The following is a 16,205-nucleotide window of genomic DNA, read 5'->3' as shown; positions in this document are numbered from 1 at the left end:
CTCAGTCAACTATTCTGATATGCAAATGACCTTAATGGATTGACTTTTTCCTCCTACAGTGAACTCCCAAATAATACGAAAAGGAATAAGATTCAGAATATGAACATCAATAAAGAAAACTGAAGGATTAACATAATGAATAACAAGCAGAATTCTGTCTTTAAATCTATAGTTTTGGAGACATTCATAATCCTACAATTATTTTACTGAAAAGAATATGCTATGTAGTTTTGACTCAGAAAAGCACTATTTATGTACTTACCATCTTCATTTGAAATTGGGTCTATGGATTTCTTCAAAGAAAAATATCAAAATCTACTCTTGCTGCAACAGATGAACAAAGCCTTCATTCTGTTTCCTCCCCCCCAGTCTTTGCATGCTGTTAAACTTTATTGCTATAAATAGAGGGTCTGGTTACTGTGATGCATTTTACTTGTAATAGGGATAAGCAGAGAAGTTCATGTCTGCTCTGTGCTCTGAAAATCTGAAAGAATTTCCTGTAGTAAACAGTGTTGCAAGCCTAAATACTTCTCTGTGAAGGAGAAAGTTTTCTAAGTTCCTGCAGACTTCTGGCCTCTGGAGCTGAGTCTGGTGTAGGTTGTCAGTTCATACATTGAGGAAACAGCCTGCCTGGGTAGAGGATTCTCCTTCTGAGAAAAGTGTGCAAGGAAACAGAAGGACTTGACTTCCTCAGGGGAGAAACTCCATGACCTCTAGCAATGTCTCCCACTCTTTACAAGCAGCAGCTCAAACAGTTCACTGAGAAAGTAAGAAAAGACAGAGATATCCTTGAGACTGAAGCTGCTTATGCAAACTGAGAGTTGCTTGGAGAAGATGCCAGCCACAAGATGGAGGAATCATCTACTCTTTTATTATTATTATTATGTATTATTTCATATTAATTTATGCTTTTTAATATCTTAAGACATCATTTTGTGGCATTAACTAATAACCACAGGAGGGTCTATTAGTCTAATAAAGTATTACAGTGTGTAATACTGCATGCAGCGCTTTTCTCCCAAGGTTTTACCCATTCTCCAAATTTTCTTTCACTCTCCTGAGGGCTAATTTGAGGCATTCTGCTACACTTGTGTGCCTCAGATGATATGGGGGTTTTAATGCTTCTTTTGGTGACACAAACCAACTGTTTTAATAGACTGCTTCAATCTGCTGTTTGACACTGAGAAGTTGTAAGGTGCATGTCAATGTCTTTTGTCAGTTCCCTAGCTAATGCTCTATAAATGAGATTTTTTATTAGCTAGGTGCTGATAGTGAAACCTGTGGGTTTTTTCAGCGTGTTTGAAAAATTAACAGAAATAGTTCTGAAAGCATCACAATTTAAGGCTGCTAAGATAGCAAAAAGAGGCAGCGCTCCTGACCTCTGAAAAAGACACCATCAGCAAATGAGAATAGCAAAATCATTCCACTTTGTGCAGCAAAAGAAACTGGTGGAACAAGAATCAAAGTGTTTCAATGAATTTGGATGAGGCAAATTTTTTTTATGATGAAGCATTTAGATATTACATGTGCTCTATAAGAGTTGCCCTTTGTAGATTATGAACAGAGAGATGATAATTTATATATATATATTTGTTACTTTGAGCTTCTACCAATGTCACACTTTGATAAGTTAACCAGAAATTTAATTTTTACTTGCCAGTAAAAATAGAGGCTCCTGTTGCACTGAGCAGAAAAGGTTGTTCTAGTTTAGTGCATGAGAATACAAAAAAATCACCTAGAGATCAGTGTTTTTCGTCTCAGATACAGGTTTTCCATTGTCAAAACAATTGAATTGTGTAGATATCTCAGTAAAATTCTAAAATTTATAAAATGCTATTTTATAAACTGCTATACATGCCTGGATTCAAATATCTTGAAGTGGATTTCAGACAACATCATAAAGGTTTTTTTTTTAAAAAATTATAGCTGGGCCTCAGTGAGATGTTTATCAATGGCATCTCCTACTTGAAAAGCTGTATTTCTGCAGAAATAAAAAAAATCTAAACCAAAGCTGCAGGTATGATGCATCAAATACTGCAATTTATCTTTTATCTTTTTTTTTTTTAATAACAGTGCTGACTTTTTCAGCTCAGGAAAGCTAGGTGTGAGGCCTTTAAATAGAAGGCTAGTTAAGTGATACACTGAGAAAATGTGATTATCAGCTTTAAAAAAATAGACACAATTTTGACTATGTTACAACTTTTTGGTTGTTAATTTGGTCTTTATAAATTAGCCAGTTTTTGTTAGACCCCTCATATTGAACAGATAGCTGAGATATTGTTAATATGCTTTTAAAGTCAAATATATGAGTCTCCAGATACAGATCCTAAACTGTTTTTTGACTTCTTTGCACTGAATGATTGCTGCCATGCAAACTGGGTTCACCCCAGTTTATGGTATGTGTGGGCCACTAGAGATACTTGAATGCCTTCTGTCCTAGCTTTTAAAATGAAGAATTCATATCAATCCTTCATGGTCTGCTGGGGCAGGGCTCAGGGACTAGTTATGTGATTGCTGGAAGATCTAACCACAGCCAGAGTACCTTGCAGTTACTGACTGCAGAGATCCACTCTGGTCTGCACTGCACTGTGTTTTCTCACAGCTGAAGGCTGGATCTGTGAATCAACTGACAAAGACTATCTTAAAAAGCTCCCCAAGAGCAAGATTTTGGCTGCTTCCGTGCTGGGAGCTTGTCTCTAACTAGAGGTTGAAAAGCCTGCTTCTATTGTGCAGATGAGCTCTTCATCGTGATACTGAGCAGACAGCTCAGAGAGTTCACAAAGGGAATCATGGTCTTTTTCTTCTCATCTGTGATAGAACAGAGGAAAGAACTACTTTAAACCCAGAAACTGCTTGAGGATAAAAAGAAGAGCTGCACGCAAAGGATGAGAGGGTTTCTCTGGTCAAAGCATTTCTTTTTCTGCAAAGCTTCTCATAGCTTGGGAGTAAAACACCATACAGGGTGCCAACCTGCTCTGGTACTGGTGTACAGTCATGCACATTATTGTTTGAATAGGTGACCATTGTAAGTTTGGAATAACAGTTTCCATCAACTTTGAGAAATTAGCTCTTCTGAAACAGCCCAGTGCTTCACACCATGTTACCAGCATGGATTCACTCAGCTTGGCCACACAGAACGCAATTACTGCTCCCTTCGCCAGCCTCCAGTCCAACCACTAATTCAGGGCAATTTACCTGTGTACACGTCCTGTGTTAGGAAAAGACAAGCAAATGTCAAAAGATAGAACACATTGAAGAGCTGTCCCAATGGCATATGTTTGTCCAAAATTATCACCCTCTTGCTGAGTGGTTGTTGTAAGCAAATTAATGCAGCCCAGAGAACAATTAATGTTCTCCTGAGAAAATACTGACACCCTAAACCACTGTATCACACCCAAACCTGAAATCAGAGCAACAAAATATGAGATTTTTTTGCAAAGCTCTCACACCAGGTTTTGCATCAGGAAGTTCTAGAGCTGGCACACCTACTTTTTATAGCTCCTCTTTTAACATTTTCTTGATAAAGCAGCCGTTTTGTTGGAGACATGAGAGACTTAGCTGGCTGTTACAGTACTCCAGTGCTGCTCAAGAACATAAATAGAAGCTGGATCACCTCTATTTGAAACCCATAAAGGTAACAAGCAGTCAAATATGTTGAAATTGAACTTGCCAACATCTTAAGCCAAGACCAAATATGTTAACATCATTAACAATATTTTCTTGCATAAATGCTATTGGCAGAGCATCTGCAAATCTAATGCAAACTTCTGCATAAAGTATTCAGGGCTGGATTTTTAAAACTTGAGCTTGCTATAAATTTTTGTGGGTTGTAGGGATAGCAACGGCAAAGCACTACAAAAATTATATCAAGCCCCGCCACTAACACTGGTTTTAATAGCAATCATGCAGTTCAACCCTTGATATGATAATAAAATATTTTGCACAGTTGTCTCATGATTTTGGTTATGCAGTGCATTTTCCAGACCACTGGGCAAAGGCCAGTATATTTTAAGTTATAGTTGCTCCTTTACATGCAGTTAAGTTTTAGCAATGCCCACTGAAATTAATTACCATTAAAGCATCAATTTATTCACATTAAAGCCCTTATTAGCAATGCATTCGCATATAAACAAGGAATCTCCTTCTTGTCATTAAATTTCATGTTACTGGTATCCTTTGATATTTTTCCTCAAACGATGTGGAACACATAGTCTTAATGGGACTATAATTAGCCATTGAATTTAGTTGTACAGACTGAGAATGAATATTTTCTACCAGTCTGGAACCCTCCATAGTTTGACCAACACAGAAATCTTTTTTGCTTGAGAAAACACAAACTACCAGCTTTTTAAAGGCACCTTATATATCTTTCTGTAAGGGACAGATTTACATCTCAAAGCACTTCATTATTCATGTGATGTTTAAGCATGAGAATCATTCTATTAAAGTCATTACCTAAATTAGCACTTGCTCAAGTGTTTGCCTGAATGTCATTTTAATTAGGAGAACATTACACGCAGGAGATAGGTGACAGACGTGGTTTGCCTTCCCACTAGCCTCTCATTTCTTCCTCATCTCTGCACTTAAGGACAGGGCTTTGAGTTGGCCCACGGATTTTTAAAAAATCTGACATTGCCTGTGTGAAATGAGGTTACTCTCCTGGCTGGCATCAGCTCTATTAGATAGGGAGATGATGTGAATAAACCTACTTCTTCTTTTTCACTTGTGGAACTCCTGAAATTTACAAATTTCTTGAAAACTAAATACTGGTAGGGGTTCCGGAGTAAATTCCTTTTAGAATTATCAGCTTTAAGTTTTACATGTACCTGAATATTCAGAATAATATTCTGGTCTCCTTAGAAATCGTAGGCTACTGGCTTCAAAAGGGCTAAGATCTCACCTGTACTACTAACAATCCTGTTCAAATAGAACTACTTCTGTGCTTCAATATTTAATATATTGAAAATAGGTTTCAGTAATAGCATATTAAAATTAAAATTAGTCTAACTTAGTTCTCTCTGTATAAGAAATTAATTTAAAGAATAAGAAAAGTGGGAGTATCCATTTTTTTATACATAATTTTATATCAGTGGGAATATTAAAAATAGCTTTTCTCATATTTGCAGATGCTCTGTGAGCACATGCTCCTTGTGAGAATCTATAGCAGGTATGGATATTTGTGGATACATTTTTCTCTGAGGTCCTACTCCTTAAGTTTTAATGTATTACCAAAAATACTTTTCCCCTTAAATTTGCCTTCAAGCTCCAGATGTCATGTGTGCCTATTGGCAAGCATTTCTTTTGTTATGCCCACCAACTGTAACAGGCTTATTTGTGGATTAGCTGTGTCTCAGCTGTAAAATTAATTCAGGAGCACAGCCTGCTGTTCCAAATGAAACTGTAACAGAAGGAAATGTTGTTTCCATGAGTTTATCTTTTAAAGATTTGTATAATTGGTTAATGCTGTTTTGTCTTTTTGTTTTTTGGAGACAATTAATCAATAATTTGTCATGTGTAACTTTTATTTTCTATTTTCAGTACATTGCAATATACAAACAGCAAAGTCAGATGATCGTGTCCTCTAGTATGCAAGGAACCAGAGAGCCCTAATTAACTGATCTTATTGTATAGCAGATTTAGCAATTAATTTTGAGTCACAGACCCATGAACCAGAGACTTCAGTTTTCAGCTTTCTGGATTTTTAAAAATTTAAATCAGTTTTTGCAGAATAAATGTATATTTTCACTTTTTTGCCACTCCCAGTAAAATAGAAGGCAGATGGCTCAGGGCCTAAAGCCCTGCTTTTGCACTCGGGTGCTGCTGGCTCGGTTCTTTGGCCAGTCTTTCTGCCTGAATGTGTGAAGACCCCACAAGATGTGGGGAGACAATTGAGACTTCCTTTAGGGTCGTTTTCTTAATGCACCAGATATAATTTTTTGGACACACCGAGCCTGTCCTCAGTTTTGTCAGGTATTGCTCTTAGCTGGAAAAAAATAACTCCCTGCCAAAAGCTGTGAGGAGCCTTTTGGCTGTAACTGGCTGTGTAGGCACCCAGAGCAAATTTTAGTGCAAAACCCAAGAGATGTGTTTAAAGCACTTTGGACTTAGGTATTTGAACAATTTGGTGCTCTGTGGGCACCGCCAAGCTGAAGCAATGTGCTGCAGCTGCAGTGTTGGTGGCCTGACCTGTCTGGGAGGAGATGCTGCAAGTCAGCCTGTATGCACGCAGGGTTTGCCTTCAGCCTGCTCAGCTGCACAGCACTACCTGGTGACAGAGAGCAAATGCTTTCCTCCAGCTGGAGCAGTGGAAAGCTAAGCTTTGAATGCAAACAGGACTGACTGTTGCCTGAGCCAATTTAGTGCCGAATTATAGCAGCTCGAGGCTTTAAATGGCTAAAGATTTCCACTGGGTAAATTACTTCCCACCTTTTCCTTCTGCCAGTGCTCAAGCCAGTTTCTTATGCAAGTTTCTAGGTCAATAGAAGACAAGTGCTTTGCAAAGGAAAGTAGGTGCCCTGTGAAGGTTCTTGCTATCTCTTTGTTACGACAGAGATCATTTTTACATACACAAAAAGCAAAATGTATGATACTTGCCTTTAGAGGCTGTCCAGGTGATAATTTAGTGGAAGTTAGCAACTTCATGGTAAAGCCAAAGCATGAGTTAAACTTCCTCCCTGTCCATCTTGCAACTTCCTCTTAGATGGCATTTTTTTCAATATCCTCGTGTTCAACCAGGGTATATTTAACACTGTGAGTTAATAAAATGAAGACATACTCTTATTCTAGTTCAGATTCCTCAAGTGAACCCCAGTCCCCTGGGCTGCAACAATTGTATAATAATCATTGACAACAGGGCTCAAGGTGATTTAACAACAGCACAGGGTACTCCAAGGTGAATTATTAGAACCAGACATCTTTTCAGGTGCTCATTAAGTATAAGTAAGAATAATTTTGGCAATTATACATGTAGCTCAAGAGAACTGGGTCTCACTTGCACAGGAGGAAGATGAAAAGTCCTAAAGCTTTCACACAAATGCATTCACACAAAATTTATGTAAAATAAACCAGTGAAAACTGATTTATACTCTACAGTCTCCCTCAAGCCCTGACCCAAGTCTTTAAACCACCTTTCACAAAAACAAACGCTTCCCTTTATCTGAGTGGCATTGACAAAATGGGAAATGGGAAACTCTTGCCTACAATAAAGGCCAATTTCTGTTCTCAGTATGAGGACTCTGGTGACACAGCTGTGTCTGCCAGGAGTAGAGAGAAATGCTACTTCTGTCTACAGCCCAGAATGGGTGGTGTTGGACTAAACACCAGACTTCAGTCAGCTGGCCAGTAAAATAATGCCATTGCCTTTGCCCATTGCACAATGCAAGGCATAGCTGCTTGCAGATCTTCAAGAGGTAGAAGAGCTAAATGGGTGAAAAATCTTCATTTCTCAGTAAATATTGCATCGTCCCAACACAACTGTGTGGTACAGCTAAACCACAGGCATCTCTGTAACAGGGGTGTAAAACAGCTCTAACCAGAGAAATCTGAACATGTTGGAGGATCTCATGTGTATGTCAGAATTTAATTTATGGCCTTAGTTTTGACTATATGTAGGTGGAAAGAAAAATACATTTTGTAGGCTTCTACAGTTATTAGATCAAGCCTTGAATTACACTAACAGAGTTCCTCTTCCACAAAAGAATGAAGCTTTTTTTCTGACAATCTGTCATGTATTTTTCTTGAAATAATTATAGTCTCCATAGTGATGAGTTTTGTAAGTTCAGCATGCAATATTTCTGACATACATTCTATAAATTGCTGAGATTGAAGTGTCCAGAGCCTAATGATTTTGCTGCCAACATTAAATTGACAAAGGGAGACAAATAAAAATGTAAAACTCTGCAACAATTCTGCAGTCTTTCATTGTAAAAATATGCAATCCATCTCTTTTATTCCTGTTTAGCTTCTGATAACTGCTGCTAGGAGGATAATTTAACTCCAGGATTTTTTTTCAGTAGGATTATGAAAGGTATGTAAAAGAGAAGCTATGACTTTAAAAAGTGATTTAAGACTTGTTGGATGACTTCAAACTGCATTAGGATGAGCCATTTGGGTTAGGACAAAAGCTGTGTGTTTCCTTACTGAAAGGCTGGGAGACAAAAGCATTTCACTGTATCTGAAGGGCTCGTTTTACTTTGCAGTTCTTGCATTCAGACTTTCTGTTCTGCCCTCTTTGCAAACAGCACAAGAAATACTTTTATGTAATGGAACCTCACTTGTGTAACACTTCCACTTACAACCCTTAAATATTTCAGTGGATCAACTACGACAATTTCATGCAGAACTGGGCATGGTCTATTCCTGGCCAGTCTGTTTTCTAGCATATGCAACAAAAATTGTAATGTGGGTTTTAAGATCAACCCCAGACCCACGTTTGACCTGCTCAAAGAACTCTTCCCGAAGGTATGGAGGCACCTCCTTCCAGAAGGGCTGAGTCCCACACCAAGAAGGAAAAGTTAAGAATGAATCTTCCAGAGGTGCAGCAGGATTATTATACATTACTGTCATGCTGTTTTAGAAACTGCAGCGCTTACCCCACATCTGCCAGAGGAAATCCACAGAAGCGGAAATAAAAGGAAACATCATACTCCATTTTTCGATCACTAGAATCAACTTCTAACACTGTGCAGGTAGTCTGGGAGAACTCTGTGTCCAACAATATCTTAAATAGAAATTATTGAAATCAAGAATTAGGTGCATGCATGAATTGCATTGCACCTCTCTGGTTTGAGACAAATCTACCAGTGATATCTACTAGTTAGGTGCTCTCAAAGGTATATTTGTACTAATTTCTATTATAAGTATAATGATTAAACCACAGGTTTTTAGTTTCCACATAAAATATGATTAGACTAGGAATTTGCCTTTCCTTCCTGCAAAAGTACTTGCCCCTTCCCTCTCCTTTATCTTGTATCAACAATACCCTGCCCACAACATAATTCTCATGGGAAAGGATTGGTTGCACAAATTAGGAACTGGATAGAAATGCAAAGCTTTTAGTTTGCTGACAGGTTTTTCACTAAAGAAAATGGTAAGTAACTTTCAGTGTAAACATTGTTCTGCAGCAAACTAATTTAATGGACCTTCTAGGTAGCTGTAAATCATCAGATGTCACACTGTAGGTTTGCAATGTGCTATAAAACATGTCTGCATATAGATACGATCTACCTAAATTGTCAATTAAAAAATTGCACTGATTCAAAGGTTCCATATAAACTTAATAAAACTTAATAATAAACTAAATAAAACTTAATGAAGCAGAAGCTTCTTTACCTTTATTATATATTATTTATTATATATATTAAAAATTAATTGCTTTGGTCTTCAATAGGCAAAAAATTATGTTCACTTGCGGCTCAATATGCAATATAATACCTTACAAATTAGTTGTATAGGCACAATTTTTCATGAGAATCTACCCATATCTTAACATTTTTGACACTCTTTTTGCCACAGTAGTCCATGAATTATCAGAAGGAAGATTTAATCTGTCATAAGATTGACCAGGAACAAAATATGAAGAGAGAAACAAGCTCTCAATGAGTGACTTTCTCACTGTGTTTAATTCAGTTCACCTTTGGTGCATGTAGCAAGCTGGATTTTTCTAAATTAAATTGAATTCTACAAATATTTTTTTATATTAAAGTTTTCTCTCACAGTATTTTCTTTTTAACTCCATGTTTTCTGGGGTGGATGTTCCCTTCTTTATCCGTATCAGATGGAGCCTTTACTACCCTCAGCTGTTCTTTGCTTTCCTGTGCAACTCCCTACCTCTTTACTGAAAGGCTTCTAAGAGCCCAGCCTAGGTTACCTCAATCAAAACCAGCTGGGTTTATAGAAACTTCTTTCATTGATTAGTTGATTTAAAGTAACTGACTTTGGTCATCATGAGATGGGAATTCACACACTTTCTTTTACTGGATGGGGGAGTAAGGGGTAATCTCCAGTAAAGGGCACTGAACAACCAAAGGTGGAAATTTCTTTAGCAAATACATCAACTCCTGATCTGTAAATCAGGGTATCCAGACACATGCAGGATCTTACAGTAATGTTTCAACATTGAATCAACATTCAGAATTGATCTAGCTGGAAAATAGCCATCTTATACCACTGGGACTTCAAAGGGAAGTGAAGGAGGATTGATAGGAAGAGAAAGAACATAAGAAAATAAAGGCAAAAGATTAGAGCAGGCTGACCTTGTCCCTGTCTTCATTCTCTTCAGTCTTGGATCTGGGTACACACTGAGCTCCTTCAGTAAGGTTCATGTTTTAGCCATCACACCCACATGAAAATACCAACAATCAGGGGGATCAAGAGATGAAAGGAAGCAGTGGAGGACAGTGAGTTAAAACTCCGGAATGCCTTGCTATTATCCCCCTGGCAGTGGCCAGTCTTCCTCTACTGCAGAATGGTGGCACAAAGGATCTTTAAGTCCTCAGACAGGCATATTTTGAAAAGAGATTGATTATAGGTTTCACCAAAAAATATTGTGTCAGAACATTGTTTCCTTGACTACTCATTCAAACAGCAAAGTGGTCACCAAAGCTGCATAATATTGCTCTTTCCTGGGTCAGCTGATATAATGAAATGAAAATGAATAATACATTTTCAGTATGAATTTTGGACAACATTCAAACATACTAGAATTAATGAAATCTTTGACATTTTTTGAACTCAGCAGTGGCTGATTATTTAATGAGTCTCAGATGACAAATTCAGTGTAATGCAAGAATTGCTGATGATGTTAATCATTTAGCTTCAACAATTTCTTAAATTTTTTTTGTGGTCAGAACATTTAAACAATTAATTAGTTGCAGCTGCAATGAATAGGAATTGCAATAAAGTAAGCATTCACCTTTAAATGGAAATTCAAGACACAGGTAGCATTTGTGGTAGAACACTGCCTAACTGCAAAGAAATTATTTGGTGTGTTAGAATGACATCTAGTGACTAGTTCAGGTCCTAATGCTGAGTTATAAAAATAGAAACAAAAAATTAATTTAATCTTCTGATTCTTTCTTTACTGCCCCCTAATGAAACACATAAATATAATGAACAGTAAATCTATCCAGAGACAGTAAAACTTGAAAGAAAATCAAGTTAAATTAGGGTTAAAGGCAAACAGTGCATTAGTGTAAGTGGGAAAAGCAATAAAAAGACTTCATGTTTCTTGGATTCTGGGAATTCAAAATTATGATTGCATCCCACTCTTCAATATGAATTTATTCTTCAGGAAATAATAATTTCCTTTTTGTATGGAACAAACCCAGTGAAAAATCAGTTAAAAGCCCTTTAAAATAGGTTCCTGATCAGAAATGTAAATTCACCTGCATTGTGAAAACAGTTGGACAGAAGCCCAAAACATCCCTTTGGAATGATAATCAGCAGCCCTCTTCCATTGAACATAGTCCAGCTACTGACTCACAGAGCATGGCACAACAGGGAAAGAGTTCAAAAGCTATCTTATGCTCATTTAATATTCACATATTTGATCAATCCTAACAAGATGCAAACATCTTTTTTTCCATGTCTAGTGCTACAACTACAACCTCTTCAGAATGGAAATTTGAGAGACAAATGAAATGGTAGTGAGATAAAAAAGTAATTTCTACTTTTTTTTTTTCTGCAAGTGGAGACTAAAAGTAATTTTTAACCTTATTGTTGGTTTATATTATTTTCATTAAGTATATAATTTCATATATACCTGAAAAAGATTGAACCGTGCTTTTCTCCCTGAAACCTGTGAGTATATTCATTAGATTAAGATTGTTTTCTAATCATTTTTCTTCCTCTGAATACACATCAGACCAGGGTTCCTAAATAAGGAGAATGCTTCCTTTATAGGATAGGACAGCTGTCAGAGCCAGAGTTCTCCTCTGACAGTAAGCTTCATTTTGAAAGGAAAGTTGACTCTCTAATTGCAGTGCTCAAAATAAACCGTGAGAATACAATGGACAACCCAACCATTACACATGTATCTGTCTCAGTCTGAAACAATAGTGGTGAGGTACAAATATCAGTCACACTATTCTAAAGGTTACTGTTAAATATTTTAGTGCTCGTGACACTAGAAAGGAAAGAATATGCGAGAGAGGTGGTGTTTTCTGATTCATAGAGTACTTGTACTCTGATTCATAGTGAAAATGTCTCGGGGTAAGTTTATAATGCATAGGAAAATATACTGAAGTTATAGAACACAATGAGGACTGGTTTTGTGTTCCCCAGATAGTTTATCATAATTTCAGCTAATATTATACTAACCTTCCAGCTTGGAAGCATTCAACCATACCACTCCACCTGATGTTGATGAATCAACAAAACTAAAGTTTAGTACTTTGCCCTGAAATTGGTAAACTCTACAGCATCTAGATTTTACATGGGATCTTTCTTAGTGGGTGAAATCTGTGTTCTTCTCTGGATCTCCCCAGCCTTTTGATAACGCATCATTGGTCTTGTCCTGTGATAAATTTCAACCTCTCTTTATTTGTTTAACATGTGGAGATATTAGCAGTTGCTGCTGTGGTTTTGGTACTGGCATTCCTGCAGCTTTGCCTCTGATGTAGGTCAGTGATCAAGACTATCCTTACTGTTCCCAGTACTTTCTAGTTAGGTTTACCTGGGAACACCTTGAGGAACCCAACCATATAAAAACCTCGGAGAAACATTCAGTTTTTGAACCCCATTTTGTGTCAAGATCCTACCTACTTGGCACTGGAAAGGTTTGGATAATTTAGGGCAGTCTCAGGAAAACTTGGCTGGACATCTAGTAACCTTCATAGTGCAAAATTAGTTATTTAGGGACTTTACATATTCTAGGGGTAGGCAGTAGGTAAATTGAGATTCTAAATTCTCATCATGTTTACACGCTGCAAGGGCTGCTGAAGCAATATAATGTTAAGTTCATTTGGCAGATCCAACCTCTATTGTTTCTATACCTCAAATTCCCATCTATAGAGGAGAGAGTTGTAAAATGTAAGGCTACCAAGGATAAATATATTGAATAACAGGATACACTTATATACAGCAAGGCTGGAGAGCCAATATGTGCTTCAGAGAGAGGGCATTCTGCACAGTCAGTGCACACAAAACTTTTCTTCACCCTTATTAATTTCCTAATTGACAGCATTGAACACTGCAGTATATGAGAGACAAAGAATTTACAAATGAATAGGCAGGAACAGAGAAAATGAGATGTGAACTGGAAGCCTGAAAAGAATATACTGTTATTGTCTGTATTTTAATGTTTGGTTTTATGCACTTTATGTGAGCATTTCTTACAAGGGAACCAGTCAGAGAAAAGGTCAGAAAATGTCAGATAGTAAGGGTCTGATCTGACAGGCTTTCAGAGGAAAAATAGTGTTCTGTGTTAAAGGTGTGGGCAGAAAACCCCTTAAAATTTCAGTGAAAACATCCTGTGTAAGTTTCTGTTCTGCAAACTTAAAGCTGAACTTAATGGAAACTGTTTCCCATGGGACATTAAAACCTGGTGATAAGAACACTGACGAAATCAAGAGTTTTTGTAAAGCTTTTTAAAATACCTACTACACACTGCTTACCAAACATTTTGTTCTACAAAAGCCCAACACGTCTACACAAATTCTAAAATGCATTTTCAGCTGGGTATTTGCATGCACTGGTTGGCTTCTGCAGGGGTTTTATTTGGATAATAAACACGAAGAAATTACTAGAGTAAGGTTATGAAAACACAGAGGCAAAAGAACACCACAACATTTTGCTCATTTACCCACCTAATTGCATGACAGGCTGGTCCTTCAGCTCACTGCAGTGCCCAGTACTGTGCTGATAACCAACCCAACAATATATCACACTCCATTTTACAGTAAGAAATGTTTTAAATAAAAATTGCACTTGGATATATGTGCAATTGGTATAATGTCTTTTGAGGAATTAATCTCTGGCTAGTTACCATGTATGGAAACTGCACTGGCAAAAAGTGGCCTGTGTTGTTACTGTGTCTGGAAGAATTCCATGAAGTTTTCTGGTTCCTCAGCTAATCCGTTTCTGCAACGTAAGCAGGAGCATAGAAAGAAGCCCGACTTTTACCCAATTTAAATCACATGAGAATGGCATCAAAATGAGATGAGGAAACACCTGTGACACAGAACACACGTGGGAATGAGCCAAGGCCCCTTCGAGTGCAAACCTTTCCTACAATACATCGGCTGCATGTACTCCTGCCCTTAACTCAGAGCACGGACCTGTCTGTCCCCAGAGGCAGGATTGCTCAGGGAGATCACCCACCTGCTGCGCCCTGCGAGGTGAGAGCAGCAGGAGGGCTGCAGCCCTGTGCAGCGCTGCAGCAACACGGGATGAGGTGCAGGCGTGGGCAGGGAGGAATCTAGGAATACAGACAGCACCAAAGCTTTCTTGAAGCTTGTGAAGCCTGACAAGCCTTCAGCAGCCAGAGAGAACTGATTCTTTATTTCAGCCATGATCCCTTCTTTAGAAAGAATGCTGAAGTTAATCACAGAATTATAGGATTATTTAGGTTGGAAAAGACCTCTAGGATGATTGAGTCCAACCATTAATCCAGCACTGCCAAGTGCACCCCTAAACCATGTCTCCAAGTGCCACGTCCACATGTCTTCTAAATACCTACTCCAACATTTCCCTGTTCCAATGCTTGACCACACTTTCAGTGAAGAAATATCTAGTTCTAAACCTTCCTTGGTGCAACTTGAGGCCATTCCCTCTCACTCTATTGCTTGCTACTTGGGACAAGAGGCTGAGCCCCTCTCACTACAGACTCCTTTCAGGTACTTACAGGGAGTGATAATGCACATTATAAAAAAGGATTCTGACAGTAGTTACTGGAAAACATGCAAATGGGACTTATAATAGAAGAGAATCTGTATTTATCTGTTTTGATTTTATGTTTGTTTGTTTTCCTCAGACAGATACAAATTACTGAGTTACTGAGATCTGAAGAGAGTAGAATATATCCAGAAAGTTCATGTTAATAAATCCTGAGTTGACAGCCTAGTGCTGGCATACTGTGTGGGTCTCTGCTCTCTGCAGTGCCTTGCTGAAATCAGCTAGACTGTGTGTGGGTGTATAAAGCTAAAATTAGGGGGTTTTGACTGCCGCAAAAAGCAAAGTGAGTGAGTGGGTTTGTCCAAATTGCCTGCAGATAATTCATTCTGAGAATTTACTTCCTTTAACCAAAGCCACTTACCAAAGGGGTAAGTGTAATATTTAACTGGAAATTTTTCTTACAGTTCATGTAAAGCACTGTTTCATTGTATATTTTGGTCTTCTTACATTGCTAGCTTTTTTTAATAAGCTGAAAGGAAATTAATGACCTGAACCATTTTTATTCTCTGACCATAGAAAACACTTATTGCAAGAATATTGCAGTAAAGTAAAATATTGCTAATATCCTGGACTTATATATATTAAGAAGATTTTCATATTGTTCATATTTTATAGGAGAACAAGATCAGTTCCATACCACCACAGCACTACAAAGCTATTCTGCTTTACAGGCAGGCAAGCTACCTAACTGCAGCTGTCTTAAATCACGACTTTATGTTTTCTTAACTCAGGTGGGAGCCGTTTGAAAACTTTCACAAAAAGTGAAATAATATAATAATCATCACATGCTAGGCTGTACTTCATGTTCAGCATCTCAAAGAGTTGGAGGCAAGAAATATGTGACTTTTTAGTTCCCATGTCAAGTTAATTGAATTGAATGTTCTTAGAAAACATCTGTCTTCATTAATTTCAGCCAGGAGACACAGGTTTGTCAATTACCTACAGGTATACTCTAATCAGAACCACACTGAGTTGCTTCCTGAGATTCTCCTTGTTTTCAGTTCTTGATCCATGCGCAAAAGTGGTTTTAGACAGATTTTCTGTGACTGTAATTCAGGGTTTCTCAGTGTGTTTATGCCTGTAGGTACAACAAATACATTAGAAGAAGTATAATTTCTGTCCTCTTTTTTTCTCCTTTAATTTGTCTAGGTATGTTGTGGCATTTCTTAGCTGATATACAGATGTAGTAGAACCTGTCACTCTCCATGAAGTGTGTTCATCCCCTCATATCTGATTTTTAAGTCAGATTGGTTTTATTGAAAAATAGTGGGGTCCAAAGTGACCGGGAACTGAATGCGTTTTATTTCCATATA

General features: G+C 37.7%; 1 long non-coding RNA gene across 3 annotated transcripts; it reads right to left on the bottom strand.

The window, feature by feature from the left end:
* Nucleotides 1–249: 249 nt before the first annotated feature.
* On the bottom strand, nucleotides 250–14,076 carry LOC138105903 (uncharacterized). Of its 3 annotated transcripts, none has more exons than XR_011148782.1 (5): nucleotides 13,806–14,076; nucleotides 8,592–8,719; nucleotides 6,595–6,748; nucleotides 2,971–3,208; nucleotides 250–759 (listed from the first exon to the last, which is right to left on the bottom strand). It is a non-coding gene; the product is annotated as an uncharacterized lncRNA (long non-coding RNA). The 3 variants fall into 3 exon arrangements; XR_011148781.1 differs by lacking the exon at nucleotides 250–759 and having other exon boundaries at nucleotides 912–3,208; nucleotides 13,806–13,857; nucleotides 13,985–14,073; XR_011148780.1 differs by lacking the exon at nucleotides 250–759 and having other exon boundaries at nucleotides 912–3,208.
* Between the last annotated feature and the right edge of the window lie 2,129 nt (nucleotides 14,077–16,205).

This window comes from Aphelocoma coerulescens, chromosome 2 (genome assembly GCF_041296385.1).
Source record: "Aphelocoma coerulescens isolate FSJ_1873_10779 chromosome 2, UR_Acoe_1.0, whole genome shotgun sequence".
Taxonomy (NCBI): domain Eukaryota; kingdom Metazoa; phylum Chordata; class Aves; order Passeriformes; family Corvidae; genus Aphelocoma; species Aphelocoma coerulescens.
This window is presented reverse-complemented; position numbering and strand designations above follow the sequence as displayed.